The sequence below is a fragment of the Corylus avellana genome, chromosome 7, assembly GCF_965113065.1.
Source record: "Corylus avellana chromosome 7, dhCorAvel1.hap1.2, whole genome shotgun sequence".
NCBI classification, from domain to species: domain Eukaryota; kingdom Viridiplantae; phylum Streptophyta; class Magnoliopsida; order Fagales; family Betulaceae; genus Corylus; species Corylus avellana.
Window position 1 is genome coordinate 19,853,885 of NC_142496.1, and position 21,910 is coordinate 19,875,794.

Consider the following 21,910-nt stretch of genomic DNA (forward strand, 5'->3'; position numbering starts at 1 on the left):
AAAAAAAGAAAAAGAAAAAAGAAAGGTGTTTAATTAAGAGAAACGATCGATGTGACAATGGTTTCATTTGGCAATGATGTGGTCGGACACTCGGACGTCGTAAAAAAGAGAAAGATGACGAAAAGGTTGCTGTAATAAGGCAGAGATTCTGATGAAGATTATCATCTACATCAGATTGAGAGAGACCGGAGACGGGTAAAACCAGTTCACGTGTCGGACATCCTCAGAGGAACCCATGTGAACCTCATCAACACACCCATTCTGTAATCATCTTCCACAAAGACTCTCTCTGTGTCTAATCCCTTTCCCGGACCCAAATTGTTGTTTGTATGTTTTTTTTTAAATTACAGTTTACCTTTTTAAACTTGACGGAATTTTTCAATTTGAACATTAAAATTTTAATTTTTGCAATTTACTCTCACAAAGTTTCAATTTTTTTCAATTCGACCAATATTATCCCAAAATTTTCATATGGCCCCTGATTTTCATTTTTATTTTTATATTTTTTATGAAAAAAAAAAAAAAATTTAAGGGTGCAAAAATAGCTAGATGGCCACCCGAATTTTTTATGTTTATTTTTTATAAAAAATAAAAAAATAAAAATTAGGGACAATATAAGAAGTTTTTGATATAATTGGTTAAATTGCAAAAATTTGGAACTTTGGGGGGGTGGATTGCAAAAATTAAAACTTTAGTGTTCGAAAATTGAAAAACGCTGTTAACTTTGAGGGGTAAATTGTAATTTTTATTTTTATTTTTTAATCACTTTTTATTTATAATATTGACTAATTAAAAAACCCACGTCGATAAGACATTCTCTATCATTTCTTCCCTTCTTTCTTGGGTTCTTCCATGGAATATTGTTTAGTAATTGTTTGCTCTATAATTAATTAGTACACATAATTTAATTGCTCCGACTTAAGTTATTCCATTTATGGGTATTACTTTATTGTCACTCTTTGATCTACCAAGTTTATTGATTAAAGAAAGATGGAAAAATCCGTATCCAGCTGGCATTCCTTTGAATGTATCACAAAATATCATAGTTTATGAGATTCGGACACTGATTTTAGGTGTTTAATAGAATGCAACTTGACTATTATTATGTCGTTAATCCTGTCATTTTCTTCCTTAAGATCTCTTTGGAAATCAATAGGGAACCAAGAAAGAATATTATTAACATTTGATTAGGTTTTTTTTTGGGAAAAGGTAGGAATCAACTTACCGTATGTCTTCGAGGATAAATAAAATTTTATTTTTGCAAGTACCATGAAAGAGTACTTCACCATGATTTTGAGGAGATCGAGCAATATTTATTTTTATTACACTACTACTTTACCATGCTAATGTGGTATTCTCATTCCATTCCGCGACTTCTTTGTTCAAAATAAAAAATAAAAATTCAAAGGTAAATTGACAGTGTCATGATCATGTTAGTATAGTAAGATAGTTGTGTGATAAAAATGTAATTTTTAATATTACTCTTTTGAAGATAAGAATATTTCAAGTTTATATATATATGAAGAGAACAATACTCCGGCCTGAATATGAATCCATAGAAAATAACTTGTATCCTACTCCAACAAACACCATCTAGGTTGAATTTGGATTTTTTTTTTTATCACACTATATTGACGTGGTAAGGTATAGTAGCACAAGCTTGAAGCAATTCTTATTTACAAAAAAGGGGGGGTGGTGGGGGTCCTGAACTACCAGTCATTTTCAAATTAGCCTCATAAATTGATATGTGAGACACTTACATACATCAAACTATCATTTTATGTTAAAAATGCCACTCGGTTATGTTTTCGTTAAAACGATGGAAAACTGATGGAAATGATGTTCCCGTTTTAGAGTTAATCGTCAAAATGATGGAAAAACTAAATTTGACCAAAATCTTTCAAAAATACCCTAACTAGGACAATTAAAAAACTGAATTTTCCCTTTGTAATTATTAATTAGTAAATAAAAGAAAATTGACATTAAAAAAAGAAAAAAAGAAAAAGTCTATTAATAATTAATAATAATAAAAAAAACTCAATCAAAAAAAAATATTATTAAGGTTAACTTTTTTTACTAGTTAGTAATTATTAAGGGTAAATTTGTTTCTTCAATGGTCAAAGTGAGGGTATTTTCAAAAAAAAATTGGTCATATTTAGTTTTTTTTTATCCATATATTCTAATGGTCAACCCTTATATCGAAGTGGTCTTTTTGCTACAAAATTATAGTTTGATGTATTCAAGTATCATATTTGTCACTTTGTGAGACTTTTTTGAATGACCGGTAGTTCATAAGGCTTAAGTGTATTAAACCAAAAAAAAAAATCAATGACAGTTAGACCCTGTCACTTGATCAGTATAGTGAAATAAAAATTGGATAAATGTGTGGTGTATATGGCATTCATCATTTTCTAATTCGGATTAGATTAGATGCTTTAGATTTGTCCCATAACTATCCATCCTATCAAGTATATATTTCGTAATTAATTAAATTTAAATAATTTTTTTTTTTCCTATCCCAATTTAAATAAGTGTTTTGATAGCTAATTAAATACACATAACAAAAAGAAATGTTTTTTTTTTTCTTTGTCACATAACAAAAGGTTTACTGGTGGTCAGTGATCCCTCTAAGGGGCCGGGGCTACCCCGCTGGGCACTTGGTCCATCTTGAAAGTGGATAGATCTTTTTATTAAATTACTATTTATTCCAAAAACTTAAACTTATAAAAAGAAGTAAATTTAATCACTTAACCGGCCTTTATGTCACATTATAGCAATTTTTTTAAACTAAAAACAAGAATCAGTCCTCAAAACACATAAAGAAAACAAATATGCTCAATGAGTTCGAATTTTTTCTTGTCTAATGCTTTAATTTATCTGGAAATTAAATCCAGAAAGCTAGATGGTACGTACTAGCACAACTCATCACCTAATTATAAAACACCAAAAGAAGTCCTGTAGATTTAGAGAAACTTAATTATGATTCCCATGTGGTTGGAGCGCAATGCACGCAACCGGAAACCCTAATTAACCTGCATGTGGGTGCAAGGTACATGTCGGCTCATATACAAATCATCATATGCATCTTGTGAAACAGTAATGCTGATTTGATCTGCGATATTGGCTTTTATTAAATTCCTTAATTAATTAAAACCGTATTAGCATAATTATAATTAATATATATATAGGTTTTGTTGACTTGTTCCAGAAATTATTCATGTACGATATAAACCCGCGGGGGTGCCTCAAATTCGGGGCTCCTCTTAATTAATTTGTTGTCTGTTTGTTTCCACTTGCAATTCAGATTCAAATTAATCATTTATATGTGGATCAGAATATTAGTTCCAAGTTCCAACCAGCTAGTTCCATCTGCCCACAAATTAAGAAATTAATACAGGCTTAAGCGTAGAAGCCACGGGCATCATTTAGGTGTTAGGAAATTTATTATATATTTTCAAAACCGGTGAGAAGCAAAAACAAGGTGGTTTACCACTAAAGGTTATATTTATAGAGTTTCATGGGGATTTTACTAGTTAATTAATTGGCCAGTTTTGGTATTTTAACATAGTTGAGTGGCTATATTTATAGTCGATTTTGACTAGGGTTTTTTGACCGGTGTATTTTTATTTTTTATTTTTTTTTTGGATTTTTACGGGTGTATTATTGATGCTCCATAGACTAAGCCTCAGAAAAAATCTTATTTAAACCGTAAGGCTCCCAACATCGAACTGATTAGTCGGGTGTGAAGAAATTCGTGTGTCTAACTCATCTCATAAAACTGGTTCAATAAGAGAGCTAGGGTTGCCCATTCCTTATAAACATGTCCAAGATCTTGTCCACAGGCAATGTGGGACTATTTCTCAACACTCTCCCTCACGTGCAGGCTGATATTTTTTCGGGTCCTTGTCAGATGGTAAGTAGTGTGGGCTCTCATTCGTCCTGTGGTAGACTCTGATACTATGAAAAAATTTGTTGGCCTAACTCATCTCATAAAACCGGTTCAATAAGAGAGGGTTGCCAATTTCTTATAAACATGCCCAAGATCTTGTTTACAGGTAATGTGAGACTATTTCTCAATAGGGTGCGAATTGGGTTTGATACAAAACCAGGTTTCACATAGCCTAACAATAGGTACATATATCCCAATGTCACAAAATTTTGAGTAATTTAATCATAAACCTTAACGATAGGAGTGGCATTACAAAATTTAAAAACATAACAACTCGATATTATAACTGTTTAAAGTTTGAAGATACGATTATAAAAGTGATGTAACATCATGAAGTTCATTTTTCAAAACCACAAACAAACATTCTGTGTGATCAAGAATCTCGTTTGTTGCTGCCGGAGTTGGTCCTTTCGTTGAGGCTCCAGTATAACTTAGAAGTGATAGTGAAAGAGTATCCAGAATGTGTTTTATTTGCATTCTTAAATTTGCTCAATGAAACAAAACACTTAATTTTTTTCTTTTTCTTTTTCTTTGTTTCCATCAAAGGTACTTCTCCTGCTACTGCAATTTATTTCAGCACATATGTCTCCTCCATCCTTTCTTCTAGTCAACTTGGCATCATTGTGACATGGACTCAAGGATAGTGATGGTTTCAATTTCTGAAATCAGTCTGAATAAAATCATGAATACATTTGAAGGCAAATATATATATATATATTTTTTCCTTTTTTTTTTCTAAAAAAAAAAAACCATTTTGCTCGTCAGTACTATTAATACTGACTGGTGTAAGAGGTTTAGGTGACATTCAATTCAGAAAGGTTGCCAATCTTTTTGAATTGAGGTTGTGCATATTACAATAAACTAATTCAATTTTCATTTTCCAGCTCAGAGAACGAATTTAACAGAGATTATAGGAAATTTCCTTTTTATTTTATTACTTCAACCAAATCAGAAAATTCACTGATCAGCCGTGAACCAACAACATAAATCTAAATTTATTATTTTCAATCAATAACTTATACATCTTAATTCACCATTTCTAATAAACTAATTGTGAACAAAAATTTTCATTGTTAATTATGAGATAAACATGCATTTTTGTAACTCAAAAACTTAAATCTATATAGGTTTAAGTCAAATTATCTTATATTAATCACTCATACTTGTAACTATTATTTGACATCACAATTAACCTTTTATATCACAAATGTATACTTAATTAGCAATCCCAATAGATTCTCTACATTTCTATCTAAAATAGTTAACCAAAAGTTCTTTTTATATTTTAGCTAATGAATTTTCAAAGACTTGCACTCTGCATCTAATTATCTATTCTTTCTTATCATTAAATATTCTTGCTTTTATTTCATTTTCCAAACATATAGTTGCTCTTTGACGAAAAAAAGTGAGGGAAAGAGATATAGAAATGAATAGCGAGAGAGAGGAAGATAGAAAAATATAACGTGTGCATTTATTTACGGTGCTTCCCTTTATTTGAGTAGCACTCTAAATAAAATGCAAAAAGCATTTGGGTTAGCAAACTGAATAAAAATATTTTTTAAGAATTTGGTTAATTAGCATTTACAGACAAATTCAAAATGCATAAGCCATTTGGATGCTCTTTCTCTTTCTCCAAGGAAAATCTTTACCAAGGCTGTGGCCATTTTCTAAGATACTTGTGTGAGACTTTGTGAGCTTTTTTGTGGTATGCATGCTCCCTTTTTTATGCTTTAAATACAAAAGGAACTAACAATCTATGAAATATGAATACACACGATATATATATCCTTGCTCTAACTCATGTTAAAGAGATAACATTTTCATTGGTTTTCATACCACTTGTTGAAAAGAAAAATAAAATATAATTCAAACAAAATACCTTTATAATAAATCATAGTGTTCTTGTCTCTTGTTAACAAACGTATCATACATAGATGTTGGGAGAAAACAAAAACAAAAATTTAGTGCACGAGCAACACTGTATCTTCCAGATCGCAGTCGCAGGTAGAGCAAGTAATTGAAGGGAGATGGAATTGAAGTTGGCGGTGGAAAAAACAAATGCTGGGAAAGTGCAAAAAGGAATTGATGTTTAGCAGAAAAGGAGTGGAATCAGAATTCCCACACAAATAAAAAATTAAGTAAAACGCATGCATATATATATATATATATATTTACACTTAAAAACGCCCATGTTTTTTTTCACTTGTTGCCAAACATGGTCACTAGCAATAGTACGCTAGGATTCGACACCATCATCTGTCTGATTCTGAATGGACAAGAGACAAGACAAGTTATAGCCATTATTCACTTGACTCTTTGTCAGTTGTCAGGCGGTGCCAATGCAACCAGGCCAAACCACGGCCAGCCAGAATTCAGAAACCACTTGCGTTTTCTGCAAATTTTTATTTCCTCTTCCCTTCCAAAAACAAGATGGTAATTATATTATAAGATTCCAAAAAGCTGGTGATGAAATCAATGACAGCATGCAACAAGAGAATAACACAATTAAGTTTAGTTTTCAAGTGGGTTAGTGTAATGCTTCTCCCTAATGACATAATATTATTCGTTTTTTTTTTTTTTCTTTTTCGATTGTAGACACAATTAAGTTTTCAAGTAGATTAGTGTAATGCTTCTCCCTCATGACATAATATTATTCGTTTTTTTGTTCGATTGTGGACACAATTAAGTTGTCAAGTGGGTTAGTGCAATGCTTCTCCCTAATGACATAATATTATTCGTTTTTTTGTTCGATTGTGGACACAATTAAGTTTTCAAGTGGGTTAGTGTAATGCTTCTCCCTAATGACATAATATTATTTGTTTTTCTGTTCGATTGTGGACACAATTAAGTTTTCAAGTGGGTTAGTGTAATGCTTCTCCCTAATGACATAATATTATTTGTTTTTCTGTTCGATTGTGGACACAATTAAGTTTTCAAGTGGGTTAGTGTAATGCTTCTCCCTAATGACATAATATTATTCGTTTTTTTGTTCGATTGTGGTGTTTCAAATTATATGCATGTGAGAAAGGAGATGTGCTTATATATAGAGCATGCTCTCTTTAAATGGTACGAGATCTTTGGGGATAAACCCAATAACAAAATCGTGCGGACTCATAAGGTAAAAAACGAACAATATCATACCACTTAGAGTAGGGTGTTTTGATTGATTTAGTGGATTCAAAGTAACTCTCATGCAGTTAGATAAACAATAGAGTTTGAATTTGTCTTTCAAAATGAGAATTTTCATACTTGATTAGTGTAAATCACATTTAATTTCACAAATGATGTCTTATTGGGGTTTAGTGAGCTTACGATTTTCACTATATAAGCCATTTTTGTCATTAATTTTCAATAAACAAGTATTGTCGCTTATGCCTGGTTCAATGAACTTATGATTTTCACTATTTAAGCCTATCTTGTCTAATCACCTCATTTGCCATTAAAAAAAAAAAAGAAAAAAAAAAAAAAAGGGGTGGTGGGGGGGAAGAATAATACCCTTGTCTCTATTGAGAAAAAATGTCTCAGGCTACTGTCTATCTTCATTTTAAATTAGTTTAAAATATTTCATCCGAATTTTCTTTAAAAAATAATAATTCAGGTAACTACCAAATTCCGTAGCTTTGTTAAAATAAAAGTAATGGGCACAATCATCATGACAATGTGATATTGTACCTTAGAGTTGTTTTCGGTTAAACTCAAGTATAAAAGACAAGTGTTACGAATGATATGTTTCATGTAAAATGTCGGGTTCCGATGCTTGTTAACCTCAAGGAAGAATACAACACAAATTAGGGCACATAGCTTTGAGATTCTAGCCCTCAGAATTTATTTAGTTTTGTTATTTAAGAATTTTCACTTGCTTCTAAAAATATATTCGGTTGTGTAATATTCTTTGGTTTCAATCCGATATAAATAAATAATAAATTTAGTAAGAATTCTTCTAATTCAGTCTTTAAAAATGATATATATATATATATATGTGCATCTTGAGCACCCGAAAAGTCACATGTTTTTTAATTAATGTTATTATGTGATGTGAAAAGCATATGCTATTACGAAAACATATACTTTTCACACGTTAAAAAACACATGACACTTTTGAAAATTGAATTAGAAAAAACTTTTCATAACTTGTAGGAAATTTGTGTCTTTTTCAATAAGCTCGCGACAAACTACAAGGAAATAAGTAATGCTATATACACTTCTACTTCCACAGTTCCACTCTCACAATCCTTAATGTAACTTTTAAAATCCCTCGTAAATGTGAAGTGAATCACGTTATCTAAAAAGTAACATGACTTTTAAAAGCTACATCACAGAGTATGAAAATAAGAACGTGAGAGTTGGAGTTTGTGCAACATTCCTCATCGAGCTCCTTTGCCACTCACCACCACCTTCTAGGATCATCAATGGATCAATTGCTTATTATCTGTTACTTTTTACTTTTTAGGTGTTGCCTTTTTCGTTTGGATTTTGTCGTTGAAGTGCCCTTCCCGTTATGGTTGTACTTTTTATTTTATTTTATTTATTTATTTATGATGTTGACCAGATATATATGGACGTCTCCAAACTATTCCCTCTATCTACTCTTTATCTAATCTAATCCTTATTATTATTATTTTTTTACTTCATCTCTATCATGACTAAATAATTTATAAGTGCTTAACTCTCTTTTTGTAATGCCACATTAAAGGTGTTACTTTTAAAATCAATGATTAATTATGAATAATTTCTAAAAATGAAGTTACAAAAATAAATGCATGGGCCCATTGGGCCTAGCTAGCCTAGTGTTGTGTAGTATGAGCGGGAACCTCCTTCCAACCACTGATATGGGCATTGGGCGATGCCTTTAGCTCTGATCAACTATCATCCTCTCACAAAATCATCCCAATCAAAATGCTTGGACCATATTCAAATTTCCAATTTAGGACGCCAACTTTTGAAAAATGTGCTCAGAAAGTTGACTCTTTTTTTCTTCTGCCATTTTGGGCACGTCGTCTAGGATAAAGACCCTGTCGGAGTAGGACCAGTACTGCAAATAACACCCTATTGGGCTGGAAATAATGGCTTTTCAGGCCGGTTATGATCCTAACAACCCTAACGACTCTTTGATCATTCCTAAAAGCACACTTAGCAGTTTTTTTTTTTTTTTTTTTTTTTTTTTTTTTTTTTTTTTTTAATTTAGGAAACCAAATTACTTCTTACTCAAGTACAGTAATAATAGAAGTTATTTGTGTCATTCTTGTGTCACTGTAAAAGTGATAAAGCTTTTAAAATCACAATTACGCTTGTGATTGATTACTATTGAATTTTTATCAAATGATGATTTTAAAAGTCACTTCATTTTTTTAGTGGCACTAAAAAGACTTCTAGCATTAATTTTCCACATTAGCTTCTTTTCTCTTTCTCAATACCATAAAGATATTATATCTTTACTAAATGCTCTCATATTTTTTACAAAATCTCCAATGAAAGGCAAGGAGAGGAGATAAAAATATTGTGTCAAAATAATGAATAGGGAAGCTAAAGGTATTGAGTAGCATTGTGGGTTAACATTTTGGGAAATATGCAACACGTGAGTTTTTGAGAAATTTTTTTATACATCTAGGTCCCGTTTGGTTTGCAGAATAGGTATTTCAGTAGGAAAATGAATAGATATATATTATTGGGAATAGAAGAAGTTGAAATTGAATAATTATTCAATCTTTAGTTTGGTATCAACACATATTTTATAATTGTAATTGAACCAAAATTACTAAAAAGCCCATATAATTTCTAATTTTTTCAAAACTAAAAATTAAAAATTAAAAAAAAAAAAAAAAAGGCTACCCACAACAGGAACTGGGGGTGGCCGCGGCCACCCTTGATGATATCGGCGGTGGCTAGGTCACCCCCGATTCTTACCGGGGGACGGCCACCCCCAGTTCCTACTGTGGGTGGCTGACCATCCCTAGTTCCTACTGTGGATGGCCAGCCACCCACAAGTTTTATTTTTTTTTTATTTTTTTAATTATTATTATTATTGTTATAAGTTGGATAGCTATTTCTCTAATTTTTTAGAGGAATGACTATTTCTGTGTGTAAGGGATTAGTGATTCCCATGTGAATAACTATTTTCAGGAATAAACACTTGCCAAACAATAAAATGATTATTTCATAGGAATAACCATTCCATTTCAAGAGTCTATTTCGCAAATTAAACGGGCCTTAGGAAAGCTATTGAGACTCGTCTAAACCGAGGGAAAGCCAATTTAGAATCCCTTGTCCTTATTTCAAAAAAAAAAAAAAACTTATTTTTTTCCCTCTCTTTTTTTCCTAGCATTAATTTTAAAAAAGATTTAAATAATATAAAAAAATTGATAAGAGAAGTTATTGTACAACTTATTTGAATAAGAAAGAACAAATTAGCTTAATTTTCTAATTTTTTTTAAATATATGTATATTTTTAAATTTAAAAAAAAAAAAAAAAAAAAAAAAAAAACTGCTCTAGTGCACATAAGAAGGTTGATGCAATTGTTCACCAACCATGGTTAAAACCTTAAAAGCTCTAGTGCACGAACCATTATTTTGGGCCTACATGCAAAGTACATATTTGGGGCCTACAACCATTTGCGGCCCGTTTATTTCGCAAACTAAACGGGCCTTAGGAAAGCTATTGAGACTCGTCTAAACCAAGGGAAACCCAATTTAGCATCCCTTGTCCTTATTTCAAAAAAAAAAAAAAACTTATTTTTTCCCTCTCTTTTTTTCCTAGCATTAATTTTAAAAAAGATTTAAATAATATAAAAAAATTGATAAGAAAAGTTATTGTACAACTTATTTGAATAAGAAAGAACAAATTAGCTTAATTTTCTAATTTTTTTTTTATATATATATATATATATATATATATATATATATATATATTTAAATTAAAAAAAAAAAAAAAAAAAAAAACCTGCTCTAGTGCTCATAAGAAGGTTGATGCAATTGTTCACCAACCATGGTTAAAACCTTAAAGGCTCTAGTGCACGAACCGTTATTTTGGGCCTACCTGCAAAGTACGTATTTGGGGCCTACAACCATTTGCGGCCTTTGAATTGCGGCCCAATGTAAACTTTAAAATAATGCTCAGTTTTGGTCCAAGCTACATTTCAAGGTTGTTTCTATCATAATTTTACCAATTTTAATCGAGGGTTGACCCAAGTGGTGAAGACCTTGGTCTTGAGGTATTGCTCCCTTCAAGGTCTAAGGTTTAACACTTTATGGGTGCAAACAATTCCTTGGAGTCACACCCCTCGGTGAAAAGCAAGCGACTTAACCAGTTCCATGTAGGGAAACTTCCGAGGGTGTGGTACACGGAACCAAGGTTTACTCTGCAGGAATGGGTCCGAAGGGCCCTGCCTCAGAGAGGTTCCCCGACATAGAAAAAGAAAAAAAAAAAAAAGATTTACCAATATATATATATATATATATATTACCCCCTTAAACTATCTATCTATTTGCACTTTAACTTCAAATGTTTAAAAAGTGACACTTGACCCCCCCCCCCCAAAACTTCCAAATTGTTGCAATTCGACCATTTTAATTTTTTTTCCCAAAATACCCCCATCCCAAGTTTTTTTTTTTAAAAAAAAAATTAAAAATTAAGGGATGTCAAATCTAGGGGTGGCCAACTGGGGTGGCCGACCACCCCTTAATTTTTAATTTTTTTAAATATGGGATGGGGGCATTTTGAGAAAAAAAAAAAGAAAAAAAAAAAAGTAGAATGGTCGAATTGTAACAATTTGGAAGTTTGGGGAGTCAAGTATCACTTTTTAAACATTGAAGGTCAAAGTGCAAATAGGTGAATAGTTCAGGGGGTAAAATGTATTTTTCCATATATATATATATATATATATAATAGCTGAATCACTCTTTAAATGTATTCTAGAATTGCGACATATTTTTACTGCTTGAACCGATTTTTAATTGTCCATCTAAATTATTGACAAGTGTCATTTTAATAATTTATTGCATTAAATCTTTACATAGCCACCGGCCATGTAGTGATCATCAAATCCGTCTCCAAGATTTTATTTCCAAAATTTTCTTTATGGGATTTCATTAAGCGGTGATATTTAATATATGATCCAATATTTTATTTAAACAAATTTTCTTATATGGGATTTCATAAGAGATTATATTTAATGTATGGTAATTATAGCCTCACAATTAATATTCTCCAAAACTATAGGGAGACAAAATTTAAAATTTACACCCATAATCCGCCGGCCATATAGGTATCGCATGCATTAATTCTAAACAATTTACGTTCTTAAGCATCAATCATCGATTCATATTTGCATTTAGGGCACCCCTATTACACACTTTCACGGACACTCAAACAAGGTCATTATTTAAGAGAAATCATCGGTTCTTCATTCTCTCAAATATCTCTTGCTCTCTCACCCCTTGACTTCGAGAGTAAATGGTTTGCAGATCTGCAATATTACATAACCGGAGAATGGTGCTCAAAGCAAAAAGAGCCAAGTTTTTGCTACCGTTGGAACTTCTTTGTTTGTAATTTGTCTTTTTACTCTCGACCGTAGAGTGTGATAAAATCTTTTGTTTTGTTTTTATTTTTGTTTTTGTTTTATGTTATATATGTGAATGATGGTCGAATAAAAATCATTATTTGACCAAACTTCTTCTTCTACCTATGAATTTTATTGGAACCGGAAAAAGTATACTGTGAAGACAATTATTTTTTATTGTATAATTGTTTTTCATTTTTCATTTTTTATTACTTTATTTTATGTGATTATGTTCTTTTGTTTCTCTTTTTTTGTTGTCATTTTCTATTCAAATTTATATATTATTGTTTATTTTCATATTGTTGTTTTTGGTACAAGGTATAACATTTTTTTAGCATATGCTATTGTTCATTCAATACTTTTTTCATGTTCAATGCACTTCATTGGAACTGATAAAAAGTATCATAAGAAAAGATAATTATTCTATATTATATTAGAAATTTTCATTTTTGTCTTTTTTATCTCTGTGGTTTTGTTCTTCTGTTTTTGCTTCTTGTTGTTATTTTTTTTATTTGATTTATATATTATTTTTTTTATTCAAACTGCTTTTTTTTTTTTTTTTGGTCCAATGCATATTGTTTACTTCTGGCGTGCTTAGCTTAATTGGTGCTTACTCCCCTAAACTATCCACCTATTTGCACTTTTAACCCCAATGGTTAAGAAGTGACACTTTACCCCCCAAACTTTCAAATTGTTGCAATTCGACCATTTTGACTTTTTTTTTTTTTTTTCCAAAATGCCCCATACCAAGTTTTTTTTTTTAAAAAATTAAAAATTAAGAGGTGGCCAGTCTGAGGTGGCCGAAGCTATTCCCAGGCCCAATTGGGGTGGCCGGCCACCCCTTAATTTTTTATTTTTTAACTTGGGATGTGGGCATTTTGAAAAAAAAAAAAAAAAAAGTCAGAATGATCGAATTGCAATAATTTGAAAGTTTGAGAAGGTAAAGTGTCATTTTTTAAACATTGGGGTTAAAAGTGCAAATAGGTGAATAGTTCAAGAGGGTAAAATGTATTTTTCCCTTATTATTATTGTATTAGTTTTTTTTTTTTAATTATTTTAATTATTTAATTATTTTTATTTTTTTGTGGTTGTGTTCTTTTGTTTCCGTTTTTTGTCTGTATTTTCTATTCTAATTTATGTATTATTTTTATTCAACTTGCTAATTTTTCTTTTTTGTAAATATTACATTGAATTTAGGGAAGGGTTAAATACCTAATACCCCTGGGGTTTAGGAACTTTATTTTTACCTCCTGGGGTTTCATTTTTATCACAGAATCCCCTGGGGTTTTGATAAAGGACGAACTTAGTCTATCCGTTAGTTGACCGTTAAGACTGACACGTGAATTAATCAGATGTTGACACGTGGCACCAATTTAATTTTTTTTTAAAATTAAAAAAAAAAAAAAAAAAGGAAAAAAATTGGGGGTGGCTCTTGGCCATTTGGGGGTGGTTTCGGCCACCCCCTTGGAGCCCAAGGGGGTGGCCAAAACCACCCCCAGTACCCTATGGGGGTGGCTCGGCCACCCCCAAGGCTCCATGGGGGTGGCTCGGCCACTCCCATCCGGCTAAAGAGCCACCCTCAATTTTTTTCCTTTTCTTTTTTTTTTTTATTTTTATTTTTTAATTTTAAAAAAAATATTAAATAGGTGGCACGTGTCAACATCTGATTGGTCCATGTGTCAGTCTTAACAGTCAACTAATGGTCAACTAACGGATGGACTAAGTTGGTCCTTTATCAAAACCCCAGGAGGTCCTGTGATAAAAATGAAACCCCAGATGGATAAAAATAAAGTTCATAAACCCCAGGGGTATTAGGTATTTAACCCTTTAGGGAAATGGTATGAGAGTTTTCTATTGTTGTTTTGGGCACAAGGTATGACGAATTTTTAATTTACACCGTTACTCATTTAGGATTTTTTTTTTTTTTTTTTTTTTTGTATGTAATCACATTGTTTACGTGCTCAATTAATCAAAGTTTTCATTTTGATAATTTTTTTCCTTTTATTATTCCGTTCATTTTATACTACATTTATGTGAACAAATATTTAATATGTTCCAATTTATAAGGATAAAATTTTACGAATTTCTGAATTTAATTGATATGTGAGTTTATGTTGTTGAGTTAAGAAATATGGTTGCAAATTATTTTATGAACATTCTTCATTTTTGATGGCTAATTAGTTAATTGATTGATTATTGATAATCTTTTAAAGACCTTTCGAGTAAATTACAGAATCACGCGCTAAGCTAGCATCTTATAATACGTTGAAGACCGAATATGTCATTTAATTAATGGCATGATGTGCTGCCTTTTAAAGTAGCAAAGAATTGCCATATAAAAATGGAAGCGACTTGCGTGCGGTTAAAAAATTCACTGCAGGATTTGAGGTTAAAAAACGAACAGACTAGATTAAGAGTAGCAATACCGAAGGCAAAACGTTGGGCTGTGTGTTTAAACTCTTGGCGCCGTTTGTTATACTGTACTTTCCCACTTTGCAACTTGACCTAAAGTCTGAGAACCTGTTGGTCGAACGAGAACCTCATAGTTGATCTTGGACTTTGTCCTCTCCGCTTTGCTAGAGCAGCTTTGCAACGATGGGATTCCCCACACGCAGTGTGGCACCCGGGCATATACAGCGGTGCTGGAGGTCTTGAATAGGAAGGGTTACGACGAGTGTAAGGTGGATATTTGGCCTTGTGGAGTGATCTTATACGTTCTTCTTGTTGGGTCTCTTCCATTTCAAGATGAGATTTAGATAAACATATACACTTAATATGCTTTTGATTTAGTAACAAATATGCACTAGAAAGCATTGTTTAATCACTCAAATTCTCTTCCATGCCGTTGAATCGGAAGAGCAAGTTTCAAAGTTTCAAACTCACTTTTATTTCAATGGATCTAGATGGCTTAGCCGGCAGTAATTACGCATGTTATAAGCTTTTATTGTTTCAAACTCACTTTGTTTATATAGTATTTTGAATATATAGAGCCAAACCAAAATGAATTAGTATAGCCATCGGAATCCAATTACTGAGATTATTTTTTGGTGAAATCTCCGAACCTGGTGGAAAAGTGCAAGAATGACTGCAGCTGCAAAACCATTTTTTTTTTCTTTTGAAAAGAAACGGATTCAAGTGTTTAGACACACAACCCAACGTTTGAGCTTAGATATTACTACTCTTAATCTGATTCGTTCTTTTTTTAATCGTAGATCCTGCTGTGATTTTTTTAATTGCATGCAAGCCGGATCTCATAAAAATATTATTATTATTATTATTATTATTTTTCTGGATTAATAAGAAAATTTACTTCAACAACCAATTCCTTCTATATGCACTTTAATAATTTAATCACCATAACTCAATTTGCCAAAATATTCATTTATCAATAAATGAATTGAAAAAATTCAGTAAGTTTGCTTCTTTATCACAAAAGTACTAATCAAAACATTGACATGTGTACTATGTTCTAAAAAAAAAAAAAAAAAGTCATTAGAAAAAACTTAAAACACTTTAAAAAATAATTAAAAATCATTAAATACTTATTGGAAACAGGAAAATTCATTGTTTTGGTCACAAAAACCTAACAACCTATATAAATTTACTACTTTATTAGTTTATCAAGCACAACATAAAACATTAAGGTATTTCTTAGAAATTCATCACGCATAACATAATGATAACATAACTTCATAATCAAAATAGTAAATTATTTAACATAAACATAAAGATAAACATTAATAGTCGTTACTTTTCATGTGATCGTCCATTTCCTTTTTGGTGAAAAAATAACGCCCACACCCACTCTTGAAGCACTTATACATTGCAAAAGCATGGCTAGACTTCTGGTGTTGCAGCATTCTCTCCAGGGTGGGGAAAGCTTTAGAACAATTGTTGCACAAAACCTTAACTGGTTGAGCCATGGCAGCTTGTTGGGAAAGGGGAGGTAGGGGCTGGCTAATTGCAAGCTTGAAGGGTTTGTGTAATGGGATGATAAAATGGCTTGGAGATCTCCAAATCTCGTGTAATTAAAGCATGCTCTCGACCACTTTTCACGTCCAACGGAGTATGTTAGATGGAGGTCATTTATTTTGTTTTATACATTAACTTGTTAATTACTATATAAATGAAGTATATATTCTTATCATTCTCTCAATATTTTGATAAAGTGAAAATTAGTGTGTATGCGATCTTACGTACAAGGGATATGGCTATTTCATAATAAAAGGAGTTTAGAATTTCAGTTTATTAAACAATAATTAAATATTGTTGAATTGTTTGTTTATTTTGTTAATTTTTTTTTTTTTTTGCTGCCTTAAAACATGTCATTTTTTTTGTTTTTGTTTTTGCTCGTCTCTCTTCCCCCTTTAGTTTACATAATTAGTCCGTGTGCGTGCAACACGTGAGTATGCTGTATTTTTTCTTTTCTTATTTCATTATTAGTTCAGATGGGTTTTCTTTCAGTTATAATTTTATACATTAATCGTATTTTATTTCAACTCAAAGCAGCACTTGCATACATAATGCTTAATTATGTTAATTTGCTATTCTGGAATCTTTTTGCAATAAAATATTTCTGCAGCTTTTGTTGAAATAAAATACTAATTATATATAGATCTGTACTATGCTGTGCTATTTCTTTTAGAGTAATGATCTGGGTTACGCGGCGTGCGTGAACAGTAACGCACGCCGCTGACGTGGCACATGCCAAGTCGTAACCTCTGATTTTTTTTTTAAAAAAAAATATCAAAACAAAACATGAACGTTTGTCCAGCATTTCCCCCCACCCAAAAAATTCCCCCCCAAACCCATTTTCCCTCCACCCCATTCTCCCTCCACCCAATTTCTCTTTCCACCGGCGCCGACGCCGGCTCCGGTATCCCATTGAAACTGGCGCCGTGATCTGCTCTCCCCCACCGTCGACCGAGCCCAGAGAGAGAGACACGATCGTCTTCCCCCCACCCCAAAAAATTTCCCCCCAAAACCCATTTTCCCTCCACGGCTCCACCCCATTCTCCCTCCACCGAAAACTCTCTCCACCGGCGCCGGCTCCGTGATCCCACTGAAACCGGCGCCGTGATCTCCTCCCCCCCACCGTCGACCGACCCCTTTCCTTTCTCCATTTTTCCTCCCCAACCCCTTTTCTCCACCGCGCGTCCTCTCCTCTCCCCTCCCCACCGTCACCGCCGCCGACGACCACCTCCACTGCCCTCCATCAACTCCGGCCGGAACCCATTCCCCCACGAGAGGCAGCTTTTCAGCTCTTCTCCCAAAACCCTAATTTTTCTGAAACCCAAAATGCTCCCCACTCCGACATCTTCATCACTGCCTACGACTACTACCTCCACTACCACAATGGAACTAACAATGGGCTCCACAAACGCCTGGAAGGCCACCGACACAGTTCGTTCTGCAAGCCGCAGCTCGACAGATACGGCCCCGCGTCCACCTGCTGCTACTCCCAATCGTGGCCAATCCCCTTCGGTCACTCCTCCATCAGTTGCTGCCCCAAATTGTGGTAAGCTGACACTCCACAAAATTTTTCACTTTGAACACTAATCCTCATAAATTGTAATTATAATTGTAATGGGTGGGTTGAGTTTAATGTGCTGGAAATGCAGAATTTACTTTGCTTCTTATGGACCTTGTCTGAAAGTTTGTTTTGTTGATGATATGTTGCAGATTTTTTGTGGTTTGTTTATGGTTTTTAGGATAATATGTTTCCTCTGTAAGGGTGTTGCTGCAGATTTTATATGTGGCTTGTTTGAGGATAGGGTATTTTTCTTTTGTTTTGTTGGTTTTTGTTTCTGATTTTAGGCTATTGTTTAGCCCTCTGTAAGGGTTTGGTTTAATTGTTTTGGGCTGTTGGCTAGAGGTTTTCTGCTGTTTGTTGTTTTTTGGACTCCTGAATTTGGCTGTTTTCAATCTGTTAATCAAGCTTGTATTAGTTGTTGATGTGTTCTTGGTTTGTTTGTTAATGAAGTTGCTTATTCAAATTAATTGTATATTTATTGCTAGACTTACTTGAATCTGTTGAAAACTTTGATTTATTTGATGTGGTGCAAGTTACTGGGATGAGAATAAATTTTATATTAGATCTTATTATTGGTCATTGGACGGAGGCCTAGGGGTTTATTTTTCGAAATTGGTTTAAATTTGTAGTGTCATGAAAGTTTTATAGCTATTTTTATAAGTCAATATTGAAATCATGCTAAAACCAGCCAAATTACTTTCATGAAAAAAATCCAGAAAGACATTAATCACCCCTCCAATATACTAAACAACGCAGCACATGACATGCATAAGCTATATAACTGGAGAAATCAGCCTAAACCCTTTAAAGCTAGTGACACTACAAAGGACAATCAAGATTGGGTAAATAAAACTTAAACCTAAAATGACACATGTAACACTTCCATTATTGTCAACGTTTATATAGTGAGAGACAGAAGGTGGGGGTTGTTTTTCTACTTATGTCAAAAGGGCCTTACTCTATGTTTCTATAGAGATAGAAAGTGGAGTTTCCATATGTTTGTTTTATTCATTACTTTTGGGATAACGTGTTTGATAGTAAAGTATTTTTTTGGGACTGTAGGATTTCAATTTTTCTATTTTAAATTCTTAATAATGTCAACATGATGATTATCTTTCAGAGACAATGGGCAACTGTGACGAAGAAAGATTTCACAACTTGTTGGAAATGTTTCTTCCAATAGTAGTGGCTGCAGCATTAAGCAATGAGCGTTGCATGGAGGTCATACATGGTTTGCGCATGTTAATGCTGAAACACAGAGGCTCAAGTTTTGAATCCAGTCAACCTTCCTTTCACTGCAAATGTGCTGCATTCTTTACACGTAATGAAGGTAGTGTGGCAACTCAAAGGAAGGTGCGACTATCAAAAAGGAAGGTGCTTATAGCCAAAAGGATTGTGGAACAAGCAAAAAAGAAACAACGGAATAAATTCCTTGCGAAACAGAAGAGAAGAAAAAATCAGGTTTCTCATTATTTTTCTTTCTTTACGTGTGCTTAATTATGCTTATTAAAATTGGTTTTGCATCCACAAAAATTTCATGCATATTGTAACACATTTGGTACTTTATTTAATTGAAGACCTGTGAATCAATAGAAGAAGAAGGAATGAATACAAGTGAAGTTCCATTGAATTCGACAACTTGTATTCATCACGGTCGGGAAATTGGAACTGAAGATAGTGTAATGACTCAAGTACACATTAAATTGTAGAAGCTCCATTGCCTTTGATTTATACATTTGTAAGTGTAAAAACTATTAAATGCTTGTAGGGTTCACAAGAAATCACAAAGCTTATTGCAGCTGGGACGGAGAAGTTGGCATTAGCACCTGATGGTGGTGGCACTTTTGATTGTGTAATGTTTTGCTTATAAGAACCTAGATTTTTTGTGTCTCTCTCCTAGTCTCAATATATATATATATATATATATATATATATATATATATATATATATATATATATATATATATATATATATATATTTTTTTTTTTTGTCCATTGTGAAAAGAAATTATTTACTTGCTTGTCTCCGGTATTTTTTTTAAAGCTTTTTATAATTTAGGCAAGTTTGTTTAATTTGCTAACTTATAAATCTGTTTTGCTGCAGGCTACAAGTTTCAACCTCTTCAACTAGGCGATTGAACATGCTGTTTTGTTTCTTTTTGAAAGAACTACTCTTTTTTGTTCAACTAGTGCTTTTAGTAGATGATACTACCTTTTGAGTATGTAGTTGTCTAATGGTAGTGTACAATTTTTGTAGTATCAATTAGTTGGAATGGTGTATAGTTTTTGTGAGTATGGAATAGTTGGAATGGTGTATGGTTTTTGTAAGTACTGAACTTGTGGAATGATTTTTGTATGGTTTTATTAAGCGTTGAATAGATGGACGCCACTTTTGACTACAAGAGGTACCTATCTATTTACCGTTCCTACCATGTATTTCCAAATCAATTATTGCAGTTATTTAGCATGTTTTGTTCTTTTTCATTTTTATATTGTTAAGGGTTAAGTGTTTTAAATTCTTGTAGGGATCTCATGAATGATGGAACATGTTGGAAGGTCTTGGAGCTTGGGGACAGTGTTGTTGAAAGGGTGATGAATGAAGATTGATGGGTTTTTGCAGTTTTGGGGTTTGAATTTGATTTTAGCAGGATGTCATTGTGGCTGACCCATCGTCAAAAGTTGTTCTTTTCTTTCTTTTGGTGACGTTAAAAAAGGACTAGGTAATAAATATTGCTAACAGTCTTGGCCAATGGGATTTGCTTCGACTGTTTCATTTCTGTGTAGTAGAAGTGATTTGTCATCTTAAACAACAAAAGGAAAAAATAGCTTCTTTCTGTGGATTTGTTGTTGTGCAACATCTTTGAACTTAAATTAGTTAGGTTGTGAAAATTTTAATCTAAAGGAAGTTTTTTGACCAAAAGATTGATAGTGGATATGTATGAGAATTTAGTTTTTATTTTTTATTTTTTATAATTAACTAAAGGTCAGATGCGAAATTAAATGTCTTGGGCTCTGAATGCTAAATAGTTCTTTGCAGATAGCTATAATCATTCACTGTCTCATTCTAACTTTTTTTAGTTTTTGTTATTTTTTCTCTTTATGCTAGGGAAATCATTGGCTTCTCCTCTCTTGACCTTTGGTTCTGCAACACCCTTCTGCTTTTCCGCTGTGAGTACCAAACTACCAATTCATACATACCTTTGTTGAATAGGTGAAATTGAAATGAATTCAACTATGACCTCTTTAGCCTATATAAGAAGCTGATCTTACTTCAAAATGCAACCAATTTAGTAGATTGGAATCATTGCCATGTGTCATATATGTGCATGAGGAACAAAAGCTTTCAATCATATGTAATTTGGTTTGGACGTTGAGTGACCTATGCCAAAATGTGCATGGCTTTAAGCTTTGGTTAGTCTTGGCTGGCCCTTCTCTTCCCTATCATTATCTTCTTTTCCATGTTGTTTCTGGTTGGCTTTGTAGCAGTTTTCGCCGCGAATTCACAAATTAGCAGCCCAATTTCCGTGCCCTCTCAATGCAAGATAGTCTCCAGTAGTGAGTCTTCTAAAAATGTACCTTTTTTTTTTTTTTTTTTTGTGGTTTTGGTGCTTTGAATGCTTAGAAAATGCATGTTTGCAAAAGAAAATGTAATTTGTGCCTGATTTGACTTACATCTGGTTTGATGGGATGTAATTATGAACCATTTAATTTCCCTTAATTTTCTCGCGAACCAAACATAGGTTTAGCTGGTAGTGCTGAACAGCTGAAGGCCCATATGTGAAAATATTACTTTTAATAGTGTGCTGAATTATGAGAACTATTAAACTATGTTTTTGACAATGTCAGCAAAAGTTGAAACATCGGTGAACTTGT